Source organism: Phoca vitulina, unplaced genomic scaffold, assembly GCF_004348235.1.
Source record: "Phoca vitulina isolate PV1807 unplaced genomic scaffold, GSC_HSeal_1.0 scaffold1, whole genome shotgun sequence".
Lineage (NCBI taxonomy): Eukaryota > Metazoa > Chordata > Mammalia > Carnivora > Phocidae > Phoca > Phoca vitulina.
In genome coordinates this window covers 52,151,159-52,171,243 of record NW_022589704.1, presented here as the reverse complement: position 1 = coordinate 52,171,243, position 20,085 = coordinate 52,151,159, and positions in this window count along the sequence as shown.

The window sequence follows — 20,085 nt, the reverse complement described above, 5'->3', positions numbered from 1 at the left end:
GAGGCCCTCTGGTGGCTTAGATGGGTCCTACATGTACTTCTCCTAGCCTCCATTGTGTCAACAGCAGTCCTACCTCTTCCTGAGGATCCAATTCAGTTATTCTTGCCAAGATAACGACTCCTCTTCTTGCCCCAAATCTTCAGACAGCAGTCATAGATTGTAGGTCTTTGTTGGTGTCCTCTAGTAAAATTGTCACCCTTTCTGCATTAGGACCTTTAACCCCGCAAAGCACAGAGTTGCAGGGACAGAGAGCACAAAGTTCCCTGTGGATCATTTGTTATAATAGTAACTGGGGTATCTCCTGCTTCTACTTCTTGGTTCCTGGGTCCCTGAATTCTTCCTATGAAAGACACATGTGCTGTATAAAGTTCTTCAATTCATTTAAATACTGCATCCTGCAGGATAGTAGCTCATCCTCACAGAGTTTTGCCTCTTATCTGGAGCTTCCAGCTGTTCACTCAACAGGACATTCCAAAGCTCTACTAGGCCAGTAGTGTCTAAATAGTGTGGTTTGTGATATAACCAGTGAATGTCATGGGGGGTGAGCCTACAGTGGCACTTTCAATCTTGTAAAGTGGTGTCCTAGTCTGGGGAAATGTTATGTTGGATTCCATACTAGTGTATCAGGCATTGCATAATCCCTCAGAGTGTTGGTTGAGGCCTCTAGGTGAAGTAAGCAAACCCATGTTTGGAATACATGTTATATCTAGTCCTATGAACATAAACTAATAATCCTTCCAGGATGGAATTGGCTCACTTGACTGAATGGACTCGAACAGTAGTGCCATATCAGGGGCTTCACGTTAATGTGTGTTGCTGGCAGCTTGGAAATTCAGTAGCTAAACTGGCCTTTGTAAGTGGGAGTCCATGATATTGGTACATTCATGATCTCCTTTTCTGCCACTATGGCCATTTTATTCATGTGTTCCTCAAGCCAATGCTGAAGTGGCTGGTGACAGAGGCTGGCTGACATTAACTGGCTGAGTTATTTTGTCTACCTGGTTGATTACTAAATCTTTAGTGGGCGAGAACTTATACACAGATATTCACACTTCATGCCATTCACATATGTCCATCTTATAGATATTTCACATGTCCATTCCAACCTCCTTATACTCCACCTTCTAATCTTTTTTTCATGTCGCTGCAGAGTTGATCAGGACTTTCACTATTGCCCATAAGTCTGAATATATTATAACCTCACTAGTTTTAGCTAAAATGAATGACAAGATGCATTGCACCTAATCTGTCCATTAGGAGGATTTCCTCCTCCTTTAGATGGCCACAAAAGATTCCCCATACAGCTATATGAATGAGCTGAAGGAAGACCCTGGTATAACCATGGTTGATTCCAATTCTACTTGTGCTTGGTCACAGATATACCATTTTCACCTTATGATGGATTGCTCCTGGGTCCACAGTACCTTACTAGTTGGTGAGTCCTACAGGACTTAACTCATGATGGATAGCTCTGGCCATATGTTCACTTGGTGAGTCATGGTCAGGCATTCCATCTTTACTACAGGCCAGCGGCCTGCCAGAAGCTATTTTTCAAAAGATGTGTAATTTTATATTGCAGATGGCCAAGACCTTGCCCCCAAATTTCAGGGGACCCATTGTAACTTGCCATATGGCATCTCTTCCCACCACTGACACCTCCCACACCTCAGGGTGTGCCCGATCCTGTGGTCCCAGTGTGAGGGCTGCTTGCACTGCAGCCAAGACCTGAAGCAGAGCTCTTTCCCACTGTGCAACCCACTTAAGGCTGACAGTCTTATCATCCTGGTTATAGAGGTGGAATGCACTGATTCCAGAGATGGAAGAGGCCCACCCATGTGATACTGCTTTATTCATGGTAAGATGCACAAGATGTGATCATTTGGTTTTTACTTTAAGGGGATGTCTTGGCACACCCTGACCATTGGACTCCTAAAAATTTATAGTTGTGGCAGTCTCCTGAATCTAAGTTTATTTTCTTCCTTCTGGCATGCGTGTGACTTACCAAGACCTTTAACATGCTAGCCATCTCTTGCTCATCTGGCCCCTCCAACAAAAAGTCAGCAGTGTAATGGATCAAGTGATATTTTGCATGACGTTTAGATGATCCTACATACACGAAAGAATGCCAGGTAATTAGCATAGTCCTGGAGCAAAACTGAAGACTCTCTTTGCCTAGTCCCATTTGTTTTTTCTTTATCTTTCACAGAAGTTTCTCCCAATAAATCTCTCCCACTTCTAATTCCAATTTAGCATCTGTTTCACACATGCCCCCAACTCTTCTAAGGAGACCTTGACATTTTAGGTCTCCAGATATCAGTATTAACTCTGACCTCATGTGAAACTGCCCTTAAAATGTCTGTATATCTTCATTCTACAAGGTACAGTTGTCTGAGTAAATGGCCATAGATCCCTGTGGGGAAGAGATGGAGGAATCTCTGGGAAAACTTGGTGTAGTTTTAAGGTTCCTTCCTTCTGAGGATCCAACCATCTTTTCAGTGATTGTGTTATGGGTGTGGAAAATAGCTCAAGTCTGAAAATGACCCTTAGGATGTTGTGTTCTGTTAATTATCTCTATAACTTTTTGCAGCTTGATCTCTTAACTGGAAATTAGACCTGTTCAGTCATTATAATGACTGCAACTCCTTGGTTTCTGGAGGTTAAGGGCTACTACCTAGCTGTATGGTTTTGGGATCCTAGTATCTCTTTTGCTATCAGCAAGCCAATTTATGTAACAACCTTTCCTATTGTCAGTCCTGGCTGAAGAGGAGAGATACCACTACACTTTCTGGTAATATTGTTACCTCTGTCACTGCTGCATTCCTATGAGCTTAGTAAATAGTGTGTCGTTGTCTGGGCATTCTTATGGAACATGATCATCTGGTGGGTCTTCCAACCTTACATGATATATTCATTCCTAGATATGCACTTCCCTGAATCCTTTATTCCTTTTTTCACTGTCTATGACAATTCTGGCATTTCACCTTTGTTCAGAATAAGCCCCATCACTTTTTCCATGCTCCCAGGAGCCATCCTGGTAGCAAATTCACCTTATGCCCTGGGGTCTTTACCAGGTATATCTGTATAGGGAAATCAAAGTCAGTAAACCCTTCCCTATCCAATGCAATGTTCAAATACCCTCTGAATCCACTTCCATGCTATTACCCTGCTCCTGTCGGTTCACATTGGCTAGGAGGTCTTACAGTAGTTTTGAGGTTTTTCTAATAAACCCACACATTTCTCTAACTATAGATAATAGACCTGTTTTAGTTTTATGTTTAATCTTCTTTGAAATAAAGTCATTCATACTGTTAGGTAGTACTAGTCTTGGTCTGCAACCTTCTCTGCCCTCTCCTTTGAATAACTAGAACTTCTTTGTATGTAAGTAACCAAAAAGTTTCACTAGCTTTCATATCTGATTTTCAACTGCCTATTACTTACCCTTCACTGTACCTTTCTGTAGAGCATCAGTGGAACTTAGAAATGGTCATCTAATCCTGTTACCTTTATAGCTACTATTTCCTCTACATGTCTTAAATACCTGATAGGCTTCACCCAACGCACTCCTTTTCACTGGTACACCCACCTAATTCACCTCCAGTGAAAGTTTTAAAACTGGATTACCACTTTGTGCCAGGGGCTATTGGTGGTTCACCTCCATCAGTGATGGGGCATTCATTGCTAGCTGGGCATAAGTGATGCAGCTTCAAAACTCTTTTATTGCCTGATTTCTCAGACCACTTCTGAGAACAATCATCACTCCCAAGACACTAAGATGGAATCTGAGGTGCAAGATGTTTATTAGAGATTAACACCTATAAAAAGGAGGGAGAAGGAGCAGTATTGGGAAGAGAAAAAAGCCAAACAGTGAAGCAGCCCAGCAAAATCTCAGCCCACCCTGAAGAAAGTTCTGGAATGAGTATTGCCCATCACACTGTCCATGTCAGACCAAAAAGCTAGCCTTTTATACTCATGGCTCACTCAGTGATTGGGTGTGGGTTACCCAAGAAAGATGGGATCCTGGGCCGGGCAACTCTTTGCAGCCGAAGCAAACCCTCACAGACCTGAGAGTTGGAGACCATCTGTTGACCAAATTCCCGACAGGGAAGCCTGTCTTTCTTTGAAGGGGGATTTGTGTTGCACATTTCCGTATTTACCAACAGGAAATCTAGACTGTTAACCATAGCTCAGTTGCTCTTGGTGGATGGTGAATTTCTCATTCAGGCAACCTGGCATTAGAGTAAGGATTATATTCTGGAAAAAGTGGTTGAGCATATGAGTTTAAAGCATGGTATCATAATCTAGATTGCCTAAGAAATTGAGCACCTAGAAGTTGCATTCTCCTTCCTGAAGGCATCGTTATGATCTCTACAGATACAGGGACCAGCAAGGTTACTACTGCAGCCAATGGGTAGGAAAGCATTAACATTTGCTGAACAACAACTCTGTGAATATACTAAAAACCATCGAATTGTACTTTTTAAATAGGTGAATTGTAGCATATGTGAATTATCTCAACAAAGTTGTTAAATTTTTGTAGCACAAGTTTTCAACTCACCATCTAAATAACCAAAAAGGCAAATCATTCCCAATCTGGCATTCTCAGGAATTTGTTACTACCTCATATAATCACCTCATTTCTATTTCAGAGGTGAGCTGCTGCTTTCATACTGAGTAGGCCTTCCAGATATATTGTATAAGCATTTAGGTAAGGTGAAGAGGGGAGAAATACTAGAGGGCCTGCTATTTTTAGCAAAGAAGGTTTTCTAGCATTTATTTTAGGTATTAAAATAGATAAGAAATTTTATATCCTGGGCTGGCAGAGAGGGTCAGCCAAACACATTTGCTGGGACGTTAGTCTTTTTCAAGGAACTTCCTTGGAAAGTTGGTCTCTTCCAGGATGGCTTCTAAGGATCTACTCTGAGCTTCTTGAGGATCGTGAAAACATTGGTGCCTTAAGACCATTCAGTCATCATTCATTTAAACAGCATTTTTTGTGTATCTACTAAATGCTGGACATTAAGTGGCCACTGTGAATATAGAATTGATTGGGATGGTCTGTGCCTTCACAGAGTGAAACATATGAAAACTTAGAATTATAATATGTTCTGCTGTGTTCTATAATGAATGCACATAGAGAGTGCTATGGGGGACAAAATGAGTAAGATCTTTTTGCTCACTTATTAAATCACTTTTAATAAAATTTACACATGGAAAAATTGTATTTGGCTTATAAAACTTAAATGATTTCTTAACAGTATTTACTCTTCCTTTCTCTCACTTTTTCCCTCCAGTCTCCTCCTGGGTTTTTTTAGCTCTCCTTAAAAAACACAAAATATGCTTATAGAAAAATATACCAACCTAAGTACACACTATCAGGAAACTACCAACTAAGTAACCAAAAGGAAAGGTAGCGATATTGTGCTAGTAATTGCTTCTGATTACTTCTCATTGAATTATTGTGATCATTAGGAAGATATGCATGCAAAACACTTCAGCAAGAGCCCGCCACCTAATAAGCTCTCAGTATATTTAGTGAGGAATAGTTGTGAGGGTTCTGGGAAAGAAATCTGATTTTGTGTCTGAACAGATATGTCTGGAGTTATGGAGGATTAAAAAGTATTGGAAGAAAGCTTATAGATCTACCATTATTTGTTCTAAGAAACACCCAATGTTTAGTGGAAGAAAAGAGGTTCTAGGGGACTCGCTGCGTAAGAGCGCAGGGTTTGAACCGTGGAAGGGTTTCGGTTCTACCTCAGGCACGCCATGCTGACCCCTCACACCCATGTGTAGAGCTGCTTTCATCCAGGTTGGCATAGCAGCAGATGGCCAGTGTCAGCAGTGGAAGCAATTCTTATTTGGGATTTTATAAAATGACTCAGACCTGGCCAGAACCAGAAATATCTAACTGGCATTCCAATGTGATCTGTGATCTAAAACATGCATAAAAATAGCATCAAGTGCTTCAACACTGAAAGGATAATTATTAATAGCTTTTTAGATAGTTGTTAGAGTACTCTCCTTGTGGAGTGCACATATGATTTATTTCCTTTTTCTTATCAAATATGACCTGTATTTAATAAAATCTGTTTCACCCCCAGTCCTGAACCACGGATGCAACACTTGGGTAATGCAGTGTAATGTGGCTTGCAGTCGCCAGGGGCCATAAATAATGCACCTCAGCAAAGCACTGGGATCAGGTTGCCTGTTGCATATGGGCTGCTGCAGACCAGTCTGACACCAGCTGCAGGCTATTTCCACTCAGTGGTTCAGCGTGCTGGGGGTGAGATGCCAGGGTTTCCTAGGGCAAACCAATAGGTCAAGGCTAGAATCCGTGCTCAGAATGTATTATTTATTTATTATTATTTATTATGAAAGTTTAGCAGACATGTAAATAGAAGAGAACATTAGTTAACAATCATGTACACCACTTCAGAAATTAACATCATAGTTATCAAAATTTTATAAAAGGATATTATGTTCTGCTTCAAGAGTTTGGAAATAGTTAGGCATGCCTATTGCCTGAGGCTATGAGGGTATAACTGGGTCTACATTTGGCCCTTCTCTGAATTCACAAAAATTTTAAGACAATAAATGCATTCACATAAGAGCATATATAAACGTTTTTGCTTTTTGAATCATTATTAGACAGGAGTGAATAACATGTATTGGGACATATACAATTTAAAATATGATCACAACATATTGAGGACAGACTTTATGAAACCAACTCTTTTGATATTTTGCTATTTATCTTACAGTATATCATAAGATTCATCAATCATAAGATTCATAGTTCCTGAGTATGATTTTCTCCCTTTTGTCTGATTACTTGGTTAACCTGGTTGAGGACGAAATCACTTACTGAATGTGATGAGCCTTGACATTTTTGCAAAGACCCTCTTTGGAGGAGCTGGGTATACTTTTGGATGTGATAAGTGACCTCCTTTAAAACAATAATATCACAAAATATTTTGAGGATAATAACTATTGAAAAGCTGACAATAAAATTCGCACTTTTATAACTTTTAAATGATCACTTCTAAGTGTTTAAGAAGTAGATACAGGGGCACCTGGGTGGCTCAGATGGTTAAGTGTCTGCTTTTGGCTTAGATCATGATCTCTGGGTCGTGGGATCAAGCCCTGCTTCAGGCTCCCTGCTCAGCGGGGAGTCTGCTTCTCCCTCTGCCTCTCCCCCAACCCCCAACTCATGCATGTGCTCTCTCTCTCTCTCTCTCAAATGAATAAATCTTTACCCCAAAAAAATAAATATGAAAAGGATTATGAGATAAATATGCTTTATGTACCTTTCTGCTTTATTGGAAATACTATTATTGTGTGTTCAAGTATCTTCTGTTCCAGTTAATGATTAGAAGATGTAATGAACTTTGTTGGTCACATGTTTATATGTGGCTGAAATTTAAAATACTGAGTATTGTAAATGATGGTATAGAATATTTACTATCTAAATATGAGCTTTATGAATGATGTGATACAACTTTATTTGGAGGAAGAGTAATCGAGGTATTGGATGCTCCAGAATCCTTAAGACAATTTGTCATGATCTCACTTTCTTTCATGATTTTCACTTTTCCACTTTTAATTCATCTTCAGTGTATTCCATTAGACAAAGTCTTCTGTCTCTTTCTGGCCTCAGCCGCTATTTGTTTTCACCATTCTCTCTTTCTGTCCTGTTTTCTTTTCCCTCTGTCCTCATCTCTGTTCCCAGCTCTGACTCTTCTACCTCCCTTTCTGGCCTCAGCCACAATCCACAAGTGTTCAGGATTAGGCAGACATCAAAACTGCTAGAGAACTAGAATTGAGAGTATCTACTTCACCCTTCCTTTAAAATCACACCAGTAAAGGTGCACCTGGGTGGCTCAGTCAGTTAAGCATCTGCCTTCAGCTCACGTCATGATCTTGGGGTCCTGGCATTGAGCCTCGCATGGGGCTCCCTGCTCAGTGGGGAGTCTGCTTGTCCCTCTCCCTCTGCCCCTCCCCCTGCTCCTTCTCTCCCTCTCACTCACTCTCTCTCAAATAAATAAAATGTTTTCAAAAAAATAAATAAAATCATGCCAGTAGAACTTGGGAAAAGGAAAAAGAATATTTGTTTTTGGCCAATGTGTATGTCATTTTTATCTGTTTTTATTTCACCTTGCTCAGGTACAGTGAAAAATTAATGCCACCATTAGAAAAACAAGTGGGAAATACTATTACAAAATTTCCACCTGTTCAGTTTGTGAATCCAAGTTAGATGAGTTTCTGTTGAAATGATAAAATAATCTCAAGTCTACTTTTTTTTTTTTTTTTTAGAAGTGAGTCTTTTGTAATTGTCATGCTGGGCAGAGGCTGTTAACTGCAAATCAGTCTTTGACTTTCTTACAATGTGTTAGTGTATTGTTCAATTGAGAAAATTCTGTTTTAAGCTGTGCCTTAGGTAAAAAGTTCACTCTCAGAAGAAAGACCTAGAGGCAAATCCATTTTTTTGCTGTTAATTAAAGGTGAATTCCTCAAAATGATAGTAGGAAATCAGTTTTCAAAAGATTTCATGATCCAGTTATTTAGAAACCTAAATATTTAAAAATAACCTGCGAGTGGTGTTAGGAATCAAAGAAGGCACAATTAATTCAAAAATAAAACATCAGTGTTGCCATAAAAATTTTAAGAAGTCACACTATAGATTTTATTTTTCTATCAAAAGGTGAGGGCTTTGGTTGAAGAATATTTTGCTACAATGATTGATGGTTGTATTCATCATTGTGTGTTTCTAGACTGTGTTTATAGATGGTATATTTATAGGCTGAAACATGAATGAAGTAAAATGACACCCCAATTGTGAGCTAACCTTTTAGAATATGTATTACTTAATTCTTGTTCTTAATGTCACAACAGTTGATCACTTACCCTACTGACATTTTATTAACATTTACAGTCATTTATTAAAACAAGTTTTATTTTTTTTTCTCACTATGAAGCAAAGATTCATTCTGACTGCTCTCTTTTCCTCATTTAGAGCCCTTTACCTCAGCTTATGATGTGGCCGAGGAGACTAGATAAAGCTAGGTGCTCACTATAATTTTTAGGTTCTTTTAAAACTCCTCCCATATCAGGTGATCGTTACTAAAATATATAAACCATGCTTTGTATGGTGATCTCTCAGAGTCCTAATTCAAGTGAAAGCCACGTTTGCATAATAATGGCAAACATTAATACAAACTGTGTAAATATCGTTGTGAATTTATCACAGTTCATAGACATGTGAGACCTATGAACTTGACAAATACATACTACATATGGAAAACTTTCTAGTGCCCCAGTGGTCTTGTTGCCAAATAGTTAGTTGTCAAATCAGTGTGATTTTAGACTTGTCAGATCAGTGTGATTTTAGGATCCGGTTCAACAGTTCATGAATTCTTTAATTAGCCTCATGCACTTTTATCATATGCAAATCTGACCTTTTAGACATGATGCTCCAGGAAAAAGTATGTTAATGGTTGTCAAGTTCATGAACAACCATATCTCATGGCTGATAGGATCTAGTTAATGTGAACACCTAATGAAGAAAAGAGGAGGAAGATCTGTTGAGGAGAACCTTTTAGCAGGGTGAGTAGGCACTCATGTTTTGGAGCCAAACACAGCAAGTTCTCTGGCTCTGAGACCTTGAGCATATTATATAACCTGACTGTGTCTTGATTACTCAACTATAAAATAGGAATTAATAATAACTGCATCTTACAAGGCTAATATTACGTGAAATAATTCAGGGAAAGTGCATAGTACACCTATAGTAAGTATATACTTAGTGCCTATAGTAAGTGTTCAATAAATATTAGTTGTTATTATTACTAACATTGTATCATTAAGATTTTAGGTATTGCTGTCTTTACTATAGCATGACCTCCTTGGGTAATAAGGCTCCTTGTTAAAATAGCTAGGTTCTAGGTATGGGAACTTAGTTTAGATAGTCACACCTCCTTATCACCTCATAACAGGAGTTCAGGGAATTCTTCTAAATAACTATAATGAAGGTTCCAGCACCAGTTTGTTCAATATTGGGTTGGAACGTGCACAAGAATATATAGGTAGTTTCTTAGTTATTACATACATTTTATGTACTACAGCAGTGGAGGGAAGTTTCTTTAGTGGCTTGCCAAATATGGTTCCCAGATCAGCAGCAGTTCCTGGGAACTTGCTGGTACTTGGCCCTAACCCTAAACCTCCTGAGTCAGAAACTCTGATGCTGGTAGGAGCCCAGCCAGCTGTATTTGAACCAACCTTCCTGATGATTCTGATGCACATTCAAGGTGGGGAACCACTGTGTGAATGTTTCTAGGAACAGAAGACTAGAAATACTAATGGCTATTGTTTAGGAATTGTATGAGAAAATATCCTTAATTGATGAGATAATCCCTGCTTTGTAGTCTTATATTGAGAGAACAGATTTGGCAGATGAGTATTTGGCTATGGTGTGGACCAAAGTAAAGAACTTGAGGGCTCTTTTAGGAGGAAGAAAGGTGATGATTACAACTGAAGGAAGCACTCAGTATTTGAAGAATCCTTGCTGTTGTCGGCTGCCCCTGGAATTATGTTAGAGTAGCAAAAGCAACATTCATAATATATAAAATGGCACTAAAATAGGTAGTTTCATGGCTCATTTTCTTCATTTTCTTTAACTTCTAAGGGATTTTGGTCAATTTAAATTGTTTTAAAATCAAAATAGAAATTAGAAAACTGGATGAGAAAATGACCTGATAGAGAAATAAAGCAGTCATAGAAGTTCCCTATTCACTCAAAGCTTGCCATAGGTAGAAATTTCTTAAATATGAGTCTGGAGTCTAGACACTGTTTAGTTCTCATTTCTGCCCTACCTAATTAAATTACCTGGGCATTTTCTAAATGGAGCAATAATTAGTTCAAGAAGTCAGTTGTGTGTAATGAGAAGAGCCCATTCTTCAGAAATAAAAGAGATCTGGGTATGAATCTCATTTTCTAGCTATTTAAATGCCCAAGAATCAGGTTTTTAATCTGTAAAATAGGGCTAATGACGCTATTCTTTAGAGTGGTGGCTCCCAAAGTGGGGTGAGGGCAGCACTTTCCCTTGGAGGGAGTTTTTGGAGATCACAGGATTGGAAAAGACCAGTGGCACTCAGTGGGCAGAAAGCAGGGCTGCTGGATACCCTCCCGTGTGTGGGACGGTCCCACCATGGAGGATGGTACTATTCCCTGAGTTAATTTTTAATGCTCCCAAGACATTCATGTAGGTAAAAATCCTTTTTATAATTATCTAAGCCTAGAACCTAACTACATACAACTATTTTTTTGTTTTTAAAATACACTGAACTTTCCAGGAATGCAAACTATCATCTAAATGGAGGGAAGATTACACTTTGTTTTGTTTGTGCTTACTTATCAAAAGTTGTTCACTTTTTTAGGAAAAAAAGGAAAAATTACATAGCAAGCAGCAATGCTATGCATGGTATTTGACTTTCAGTGAAACAGCCTTATCATACTTCATTTAAGGAGGTTGTGTTTCCAGTGATACAACATATGAGTGAAAATTACTGATTACTTCACTGTGTCTTTTTGAGTAATCATGTCTGGCCATTTCCTGTTAGTAAGGTAGTTACTAACAATGTTAGTAAGGGGTTAATATCTGGTGCATCGTAAGTGCTCATACGTGGTATCTATTATTATTAGGAGGCAATGACACTGTGAGGGATACCAGCGTAAGTCAGTGTGTGGTGGCTAGTCATAGGGCAGGAGGTCTGTTTCTTGTCTGGGAATGCAGATCGGGGCCAGCCTTATGCTGGGCATGTGTCCACGGGGACCTCTATTTTAGGATAATGGTGAGAGCAACCCGGGAGTTTCAAACTTAACCCGAAGACTCTTAGGAGAAAGGGAAGACAGGAGCCTAACTGAGCTGGAAATGATGGGAAGATTAGGAATTAGATTAACACATGGCCTCTTAATCCACATTGGAGAGAAAGTAGTGTTGTGGGTGTTTTTGTTGCTACTATTACTCGTACTCTCTGGCGACTGGTTCAGCCATCTGGTTGCATGTACAACTCCCTCAAGTGTTGCAGGTGCTACTTTTTACAGTCTCTGTGTTACCAAAATGAATTATTAAAGGGGAGTAAGCCTCAAGCAGCATTTTGGGAAACAAGCAGAACTATCAGGTTTTGAAATAAGAGCAGTGGCCTTTAAAGTCTATGCCATTGGTACATAAGCATAATACACATGGGAGTGGTTCAACAGGAACCCTCCACGATGCCTAATTCCCATTTGACTCTCGAGCTGTGACTGCTTCTCAGGAGTGGGATATCAGCATTTCTTGTGGTCAGTAAAAGAAATAGTTGAATCCTTGAGTAAGAATGTAGAGACATTTCATGGGCTAGATGAATTTCAAGATATGCTGACATTCTTCCCATATGCTAACCCCAGGTGTTATAAAACAATTTCATAAAAGCCGATGACGTACCAAGTGCAATAAAAGATATATTTTCAGTCCATGTAAGACCAAAAAAACCCCTCTTTTTCCATATCTAAGTAAGTTATAACAGATTAAAAGCTTTACGAAGTCTTCTGTGTATTTTTATGCCAAAGCAAAGAAACAATCTAGATGATGTTTCTTTAGATAATTGCAACCCTTCGCCCAAGTGTGGCTGCTTGTTTTGTAATACTGACCGGCCAGGACAATGTGTAAACTATTAAGGGAGCATTTAATTTTTGATGATGATAATGAAATTATGTAAATAGTTAAATACAGAGTGATTTAGTATTCTGTGTTATCACATACTGAAATAATAGTTGGCTGGTAAATAGTATTAATCAGTATGATACCTACATATTTTTACTTGAAACACTTCTAAAATTTAACAATGTAGAAGTCAGTATGACCTGAAAGGATAGACTGAGAAATCTTTGTCTTAGAATATATAGACCAAAATGAAAGATGATCCTGTCCCAGAAGCCACTTCACCTCTGAGGTTTGACTAGAACACTTCAAAACCTGAAACACACTGACATTTAGGAATACACAGGCTTTCAAAATTCTGTCAATTCTGCCACAATTCTGTTCCCTCCCCTCTGTCTTTTCAATGCTGTCTCGGTAGAAATATGAAGCCTACGATGTTTCTTTAAGGAGTGTTTAGGTTCTTTCCTTTGATTCTCGACTCGTCATACAAAATATATTCTTCCCTTTGCAAGTGTATATTTTTCCTGAAAGCTAATCCTGTGTAAAGCACATTCTGGATGGTATAATCTCTAGTTTGTTACCAGCTCAGAAAGGAATGGACATGATTCCAACTGGGACTCCAAGTCTCCACACTTATAATTGAAATATATACTGTACATGGTTCCTTTGCCTTCAACACTAATACCCATCTGCTGAAATGGCAAGGTGCCTGCTCTCTGGTTGATTGGATGGATGCCCTGGAGCACAGGTGCCTGGCAATGATAGGTTTAGAGAAATCCCCAACATAACATTGTTCGTGACATTTCCTCTGCAGGACATCTCTCCTGGGTGTGTGTTATGCAGAGGGCTGTCTCTTCCTGTCTGATGTCATGACTACTGCTGGATGTCTTCAGAAATTTCTGTTTATCATTAAAAGCAAAAGGCTTAGAACATGATGACATTTAAAAAGTGGAAATCGTAATATTTTGGCCTAGCTTGGAAGTTTTTAAAAAATGTTCTTTCTTGGGAGATCTTAAATAGCAAGTTTTAAACCCAAACTATTCTTCCAGGTACCATTCATTCATAATTTGCATTTTATGGCGCATGAAAATTGATAATATAAAATCAAAAGCCATGCCATAGTAGTATACATGTGACACTATTTTATGTGATGTACATATTAGGATTTCAAGGTAAATAGTCATCTTTTGGTCATCTCATTATAAAGGCTTTATGGGGGAAAAAACCACCTTTTCATTTCAGCTATTAACCAATATTATTTTTCTCCCCTCTGATTATTTTTCTTAGAGTGAAATACTTCAGTGGAATAGCTAGTGGATTCTTTGTTTAATCCCTCAGGGACTAGGTATGATAGTACAGAGAGAAGAGAAACCCCATACATTATCCTAACGTTGGTTTCCAAAATTCTAAGCCTAAATTTAGGACAGGAAAAGTGTTCAAACATTAGATCAAATATTAGGAGAAACAAGGGAAAGGTCTCCTCAGCCTAATTTTTAGTCTAGAAAATGATTCCTTTAGGCTGGAGAAGGGAAAGATGGAGAAGAAATGAGATGGGTCATGGAGGTAGCATCATCTGTTTCTATCTCTTGAGCAGAGCCCAAAGATAGTATAAAACCTCAAAAAAAAAAAAAAAAAAGACTGAGTTCCCTGTAGTTAATTGGGAACCCTAAAGAGTTCTGCAGAGCTACCCATAGGTTTGCTGATCTGAGGATTATTTCAAGGTCAGACCTTACCTTGAGCCCAAATAATTCAAGGATCCAAGAATCCATGCCCTTCTCCCATCTCTGATGGCTTGGAACTTTGATACAACCTAAAGAAGGAAGAATAGAAACCCAAATTTCACTGAGTAGATGTCTTCTTTCTTGGGAGGCTTGCAATTGATTCAAGTTGTTATAGAATATAAAATTATATTTCTAGTTCATCCAAGCATGGATACTGAGATTCATATTGAGTATATTATTTGTATATTGTAATTTATTCTAGAAAAGATTTAAGGACTATTGCACAACTTGAAAATTTTTCTACTTCTGATCTATTTCGATAAAGGCAATGTTTATGTAACATGCCCCATTCAGGTGGGGTACACACTATTTGGCTTTCCTTCTCTGTTCACTAGAAGCCTAACTCAACAGCTTGATATATTCCAGTTCAGCTTTCTAACTATAGCCGTACTTAGAGGAGATTTTAGCTTGGTATTTTGCAAAAACAACTAAAGGATTTTTTGATAGTGACCAAACCGATACACTATAATAAGAACTCTGTTGAGACTAATGTGTATATTTATATACAATTATTTGCAAAAGCCATGCATTGTACTAGCTACCAATGTCTACCTCTTCCTCTTTGCTTAGGAATAAATAAAAAACCCAAATCTGCTTGCAAAGATTCTGATCAGGAGAGAATCTCCTTTAATGGGTGCCATGCTTCTCTAGTGCCATGATGTCCATAATTTTGTTTCAAGCTTCTTATGACTAGGACCCCCCACTTTTTTTCTGTCTTTGCTTAAATAATCACACAAAGGATAACTTTAAGCACCAAATCATTCCTAGTAGGTTTCTATGGAAGATTTAGTTTGTCCCCCAAATGCTTTGTGTGCATACTTAGTGTGAATGTCTGCCTGGTGTTGCCGTTCATTTGTGAGTCTTTGTGTTCTCATTGACCAGTGTTCTGCTGCCTGATCAGCATTCTGAATGCACCACTGATGTTCTGCAGTGAAGAGAGCAGTAAGGGCATTTTAAATGTCTTTTGTGGGCAGGAGTCACTTTATGTGTAAGGTCCAAGATAAAAACAGATTTTCCCCATTATTCAGCATCAAGAAAATAGTGGATTGACACAATTCTCTGCCATTTGTCTCTTTATTTACTTTCTGTTTTTTGACTTCATATCCAGAAGAAGGTGGGCACATTTGTACCCATTCACCTGAGGAAAACATCCATAAAACCTGACCCTTGGCTGTGGATCTCTGCTCCCTTTGCTTTTAATTGTGTTGTATGACTCAGCTTCTGTCTACTGCCTTAGTATCAAGTTTTTCAAAAGCTGGGTTTATCCCAATGAGGAAAGCAATTACAAATGTGATCAAAATTGTTGAAATCTTTCTGATTTTCAAATAACTCGTAAGAGTTCTAAATGGCACTTTGGGGCCTCTTATTATACTCTACATCAAACATGAGAGAAATAGAAGGAAACTTGTGGGAATAATTCATAAGGCATTTATATACCACATAATATAGTTGTATAAATCCATGTAACAGGAGACTTTCTGGAAATAATTTTCATTGATTAACCTTTAGGTCAATTTGTTATTTTAAAATAACTAACCATGACTTTGTTCCATATCTTTAACCTGTTATTATTCCAGTTTATTAATTATCAGAATAGTTAATTATTTGAGAAGTGCCAGGTAATTTCGTCTAGTTATCTTGTTCTCTAATGATTTCTTAAACAACTGAACTTTAATGCACAGTTTCTTTAGATCTGTCGCTCTCTTTGGACATATAAGTAGAAAAAGGAAACGGGAACAGAACATAAATATGTCTTTTTTAATGCAATAAAAGAGGTATTTTCAAAATCTGTACAGTTTATAACCTTACATCAAATATTATATGTAATGAATTAATTATATTGATATGGGGAAAAATATAAATCATATTGAAAATATTTTTTGTGAATATTTGCCAATTTTAAATTTAGAGGCATAAGGTAAGAGATGGTGTTTTAATCTAATATTGTCAAATTTTAAAAGGAACAAAACTAGGGAAGAGCCATATGTTTGGACAGTTTGACTCAATGAAAATGAAGAAAATTAAGCTGGTTATGTAGATAATTAAGGCTAAATCATTTTACTTCAAATATTGTAGCAAATAATGTTGCAGGTTTTTTTTTTTTTCTTTTTCATTTTATTCTGCTAATGTAGATCTAGCCTTTATATGAATCCCAGGAATGACAACAAGAAAACAGAATCCAAATGTAGCAAAATAGAGTTAGATTTATAGCATAAATTCAGCATCCTCTATTTAGACAAGACTGACATAGCACTAAAAGCCTGATAGAGATTCCATATTTATTTACTTCAGAGTGCTGAATCAAGCTCAATGAAAAGTGATTTGTAAATTGCTTATTCAGTGAACTTGAATAAATAACTCACAAATCAATGTTTTACAAGAATTTGGTAACCAGCCTCTTTCATTTGAAGCCATACTACAGCCTATTGATTTTCTCCTCTAGATAATGTCGAACAGGAAAAACTGGAGTAGAAGCAGGCCATTCTACCTTTTTGCCCAAAAGGTCGTTCAATTCTAAAAGAGAGAAAAGTGCAATGGGAGTTTTAAAAATACCTTCTTTTCAGCTACCACTTCCACCCTCAGGACTCAGGAAGAGGGACCTCTGACATAGACCCTGTGCTTTAGAAGGCTGGGATCTAACTTTACCATATTACTCTTTCTAGAGCCAGGAGTCCACAGGGAAGCAGATGTGTCTACCCAAAGCTCACATTCCCTCCTTTTATTTTTTAATTTTTTTAAAAAGATGTTATTTATTTATTTGACAGAGAGAGAGCACAAGGAGGGGGAGCAGCAGGCAGAGGGAGAGGGAGAAGCAGGCTACCCACTGAGCAGAGAGCCCGACATGGGCCTTGATCCCAGGACTCTGGGATCATGACCTGAGCTGAAGGCAGACACTTAACCAACTGAGCCACCCAGGCACCCCAACATTCCCTCCTTTTAGACCATGCCTCAAGTACTTGTGACTCAAGCCCACCTCCAGGACCTGCACAGCCTTTTTCTTAGGTCCCTCCTTCCAAGTGTGGACTTCATTGAATCTGGGTCAGAGATATGGCCAGGTGAGGGCAGTTTGCAGGGGGTGTGGATAGGGCTTGGACATGCAGGCTGGGATGTCCTTACACTTGAGTGTGAGGTCCCTCAGGGAACCAAAATAGAAGGAGAAACAAATTACTGGCCAAGGATATAGACCTGGAATAGGTACTGTCCATGATGTCACATTCCAGTGCACAATTCTGGGAAGTCCAAAAATTTCAAATCTGAATCTGGCCTTACTGATGGTTATAAAGACACATTTTTTTAAAGGTAGGAAAATATATTTTTTATTTAACATTGTGTCAATTTGATTTACAACTTTTAAATATTTAGATATATAGCATATGAGCCACCATTTGAACTCTTGCCCTAGGCTTACCTGCTACCACTCCATCTCTCTACTCTCCCTTACAACCAGACTTCTCAAAGTTTTCTTAACTTGCTGCATCCCGTTTGCTCATCCCCTACCTATTCTTCTCCTCACCTGATTTGGCTTCAGGAGTTGCAACTTTAACAAATCTACTCTTGCTTATGTCATCCCTTCCTCTTTGTTAGAAAAACCAGTGAACATGATCTTCAGGCCTAATCTTGCTCTCTTAGCAGTATTCAGTATTATTGGAAGCTGCTTGAATCCGAGAATGAGGCACCTGCGGATCTGTGGTCTGGTGACGGCCTGTTTCCTAGTTCTTAGATGGCAGTCTTTTTGCTGTGTCTTCACATGGTAGAAGGGACAAGAGTGCTTTCTAGGGTTTCTTTTGTAGCAGCAATAATCCTGTTCATGAGGGCTCTGCTTTCATCACTTATCATCTCCCAAAGACTCCATTCCCAAATACCTCACATTGGGGATTAGGTTCTAACATATTAATTTTGAGGGGATACCAAAATTAAGTCTCTGGCAGCTCCACTCCGGTTCTGATCCTAAAATACATCCCCAGCTTTATCCAGGATCTGTCAATCTTTTACTTCCTCTTCTCTAGACCAGCCTTTCTCTCTCTCTCTCTCTTTTTTAATCCAGGGGGAACCCTTGAAATAATTTTCAGATTCCAGAAAACCCTGTATAAAGTTAGTATGTCTACAGCTCTCAGTATGCTAGTATATAGTAAGTTGTAGACAAAATAATCCAATAACAATTGTCAATGCTTTCTTCTTTAAAAAAATATTTATTGAGGAATAATTGAAAAATAAATTTGTAAGGTATTTAAAATGTATAGCATTATGATTTGGTATGTGTATACACTGTGAAAGGATTTCCCCCATTGGTTTAATTAACATATACAACCTTTTACATATTTACCCTTTAAAAAATTTTTGATAAGAAAATTTAAGTTATATTCTCTTAGCAAATTTCAAATATACAATACAGTATATTAACTCTAGTCACCATATTATACATTAAATCTTCAGACCTTATTTCAAAGAGTTGCACACCAAGACATTTAATAGTTAAATTATCCAAAGTTAAAGTAGAGAATCTTAAAAGCAGCAAGAGAAAAGCAACTTTCTACATACAAGGGAACCCCCATAAAACTATGAACAGATTTTTCAGCAGAAAATTTGCAGGCCAGAAGTGAGTGCTTGATAAATTCAAAGTGCTGAAAGAACAAAACTGTCCACTAAGGATACTTAACCTGGCAAAGTTATCCTTCAAAATTAAAAGAGATATAAAGGGTGTTCTAGACAAAAAACAAAAAAAAAATAAAAAATCCAAAACCTGAAGGAGTTTATCACTACTAGCTTGGCCTTATAAGAAATGTAAATGGGAGTTCTTCAAGCTGAAATTAAAGGATGCTAACTAGTCAGAAAAACATATGAAAGTATAAAACTCACTGATAAAAGCAAAGATACAATTAAGTTCAGAATACTCTAATATTTTGATGGTGGTAGGCAAACCATGTAAAACTCTAGTATAAAGGTTAAAAGATGAAAGTATTAAAAATAAATATAACTACAATAATTTTAATGGTCATGCAAGTTAAAAAAAAATGTAAATTGTGACATCAAAACATAAAATGTGGGGTGAAGGTGTAAAAATGTAGAGCTTCTGTTTGCATATGAAGTTAAATTGTTACCAGCCTAAAGTAGACTGGTAGAAAATAGATGTTTTATGTAAGCAAAGCAAAAGCCTATAGTAGAGACACAAAAAATAGAGAGAAAGGAATGTAGGCATACCAATACAGGAAATCATCATATCACAAAGGGAGAGAACAAGAAAGGAAGAAACAAACAGCAATTCCAAAACAACCAGAAAACAATGAAGAAAATGGCAATAGTAAGTCCATACCTATCAATAATTACTTTAAATGTAAATGAACTAAATCCAATCAAAATGTATAGAGTGGCTGAATGTATTAAAATGAGAACAAAACAAAAAAGGCCCAACTATATGCTGCCTACAAGTTATAACTTTTAAGGACTCACACAGACTGAAAGTGAAAGAATGGAAAAAGATAGTCAATAAAAATGGAAACCAAAAGAAAACTGGAGTAGCTAGAATTTATCCAAAGACTTTAATAGACTTAATCCAAAGACTGTAACAAGAGACAGAGAAAGTCATTATATAATGATAAAAGGGTAAATCCATTG